This window comes from Bubalus bubalis, chromosome 4 (genome assembly GCF_019923935.1).
Source record: "Bubalus bubalis isolate 160015118507 breed Murrah chromosome 4, NDDB_SH_1, whole genome shotgun sequence".
Taxonomy (NCBI): Eukaryota; Metazoa; Chordata; class Mammalia; order Artiodactyla; family Bovidae; genus Bubalus; species Bubalus bubalis.
This window is the reverse complement of record NC_059160.1, coordinates 88938314-88941434: the sequence shown is the minus strand read 5'-3', so window position 1 is coordinate 88941434 and position 3121 is coordinate 88938314. Positions and strand designations below refer to the sequence as shown.

General features: G+C 40.4%; 1 non-coding gene across 1 annotated transcript; it reads right to left on the bottom strand.

Moving 5' to 3' along the window:
- Positions 1–222: 222 nt before the first annotated feature.
- On the bottom strand, positions 223–344 carry LOC112584836. Its single transcript, XR_003109231.1, has one exon. It is a non-coding gene; the product is annotated as a U6atac minor spliceosomal RNA (small nuclear RNA).
- Positions 345–3121: the final 2777 nt, after the last annotated feature.

Genomic DNA, 3121 nt, shown 5'->3' with positions numbered 1-3121 from the left:
TAGTGTGAAGTGAAACAGAATGTGGGACGTATAAGTGATCATATATAAGTAATGAAGTCATAGAATATCAATGCTGATTAGGCTGATTATGCTGATTAGCATAGAATATCAATGCTGATAATACATAAATTAAGAATATGTGTATTATCCCGTAAGAAACAACTGAAACAACAATAAAAATTTATATGGCTAATTATCCATTAGAAAAAATAATAAATAGTTGTAAAACTATGAATGGTGCCATGAAGTAAGTGGCAATCCCTAACCATATATTTCTTGAACAGACCTGAGGCCTCTTTTATTTTTGTGAAGAGAAGTGCTAATATCTTGCTTTCCTACAACACAGATTTATTCAGAGTTAAAACATGCTTGCAGAAGTTCGATCTGGATTAACATTTTTTTTTTTTCTTAAATGAGGAAATGAAACTGGCTTATAGAAGATGAGACCATTGCAGAGCATGGTATTCATGCTTTACATTTTTCTGATGTTCACCATTTAATTTATGCCACCAGCCAGGCATCAAACAGAAGAACTGTGAAGAGTTTCACGTTATTATTGTGTATAATGTATGGGGATGCCATAATAGGTATTTAAATAAATATTTATTGCTTGAGGGTATAATTGAACGTACTCTGGTAGTAGAAATCATGGTGGTGAATAATACACAGTTGACCCTTGAAAAAAGTGGAGTTAAGGGTGAGGAGAACAAACCCTCCCCACAGTCGAAAATCAGTATGTATTTAGTTGCTCAGTCATGTCCTCCTCTTTGCAACCCCACGGACTGTAGGCTCCTCTGTCAATGGGGATTCTCCAGGCCAGAATAGTAAAGTGGGTTGCCATGCCCTCCTCTAGGGGATCTTCCGAACCCAGGGATCGAACCAGGTCTCCAGCACTGCAGGAGGATTCTTTACCATATGAGCCACCAGGGAAGTCCAAAAACTAGTATATTTGGCCTTTTATAGCCTTGGTTCCACATCAGCAGATTCAACCAAATGGGGATTGTATACTACTGTAGTAGTACCTAGTGACAAAAATCTGCATGTAGTTCATGCAGAACCCATGTAGTTCACACCCATATTGTTCAAGGGTCAACTGTAATACCAGGAAAGAATGAAGGGTATTAAAATAAGATTCCCAAGGACAGATACAAGGGGAATAGCATCACCTAAAGAGGTAGTTTAAAAAGTGGAAACTGCAAATAGACTGGTGGAGTTGTCTTTAGAATCAGGAGACAGAGCCAGGAGATTCAAAGAGCAAAGTCTCTGAACTTTCCTGGTGGTCCAGGTGTTAAGACTTCACCTTCCGCTGTAAGGCGTGTGGGTTCAATCTCTGGTCAGGGAGCTAAGATCTGGCATGCTTTGTGGCTAAAATAGCAAAACAGAACAGAAGCAATTTTGTGGCAAATTCAATAAAGACTTTTAAAAAACAGTCCATATAAAAAAATGTGTTTTTTTTGAAAAAGCAAAGTTTCAAGAGAAAGACATCATCTGTAGTGCCAAACTGTATCAACACAATTAGGATGGAAGAATCTAGAGGCATTAGTTGAAGAATTATCCCTTGAGACTAAGTCCATTGCTTTAAATAAGTTTTTTCTGATGTTCCCCACCCAAATTATTTTATTATCTATCATCAACTGGCTTAAAGCTCAACATTCAGAAGACTAAGATCATGGCATCTTGTCCTATCACTTCATGGCAAATAGATGGGGAAACAGTGGAAACAGTGTCAGACTTTATTTTGGGGAGCTCCAAAATCACTGCAGATGGTGATTGCAGCCATGAAATTAAAAGACGCTTACTCCTTAGAAGGAAAGTTATGACCAACCTAGATAGCATATTGAAAAGCAGAGACATTACTTTGCCAACAAAGGTCCATCTAGTCAAGGCTATGGTTTTTCCAATCGTCATGTATGGATGTGAGAGTTGGACTGTGAAGAAAGCTGAGTGCCAAAGAATTGATGCTTTTGAACTGTGGTGTTGGAGAAGACTCTTGAGAGTCCCTTGGACTGCAAGGAGATCCAACCAGTCCATTCTAAAGGAGATCAGTCCTGGGTGTTCATTGGAAGGACTGATGCTGAAGCTGAAACTCCAATACTTTGGCTACCTCATGCGAAGAGTTAACTTGTTGGAAAAGACTGTGATGCTGGGAGGGGTTGGGGGCAGGAGGAGCAGGGGCCGACAGAGGATGAGATGGCTGATGGCATCACCGACTCAATGGACATGAGTTTGAGTAGACTCCGGGAGTTGGTGATGGACAAGGAGGACTGGCGTGCTGTGATTCACGGGGTCACAAAGAGTCGGACACAACTGAGGGACTGAACTGAACTGAACGGAGTTCTACTAGTACTCTGTGCACTGAGTCTGAAATTGAACTTACACTATTGGATATAATAGTTACCTGTTTATGTATCTGTTGTTCTCTTTTAAAGGCAATGTCTCTTTTTGCTGTGTCTTTATTTCATGTTTGTTTCTCGACAGTACCTGGATGGTGAATCACCTTTACCCTCTATGAGAATCCCTTTAACAGATAGGAGAGAGATAGGGATGAAGGCAACAGAGTTGAGAGGGGATTGCTATTTATTTTATTTTTAAATGTGAGTAACATGGGCACATGGATACTTGTAGAAATGAAAATGTAACCAAATGCAGGTTTGTGTACCCAACACATAGTGAGGCCAAACAATCTAGAAACATTGGAGTTTGGAGCAGAGAAAAGTTCATTGCAGGACTGTGCAAGGAGATTGGTGGTTCATGCTTCCCAAACCCTGAACCCTTTAAAGGCTCTCAGCAAAGCATTTTTAAAGGCAAGGTGAAAGAGAGGCATGGTGGTAGTTGCAAACTTCTTGGTGCAGGAATCGTTTGTTCTTTCATCTGTCCATGTAGGTCAAGTCCTGTAAACAGTAACAAAACGAATCTTATTCTCTATTCTGCAGCTTTTTATCTCTATATGAATGTGATCTCGGAGAGGCAGAAGTGAGCAGTGAGCAGTGGCTTGAAATGAGATCATAATTCCCTCCCAGGAATTGGACCTAGGTAGCTGGATGAAAACCAGAAATCCTAGCTGCCAGCCCACCAGGGGCTAGAGGCTAGAAGCAAAGTTGCCCCCATTGAAAAATGCATC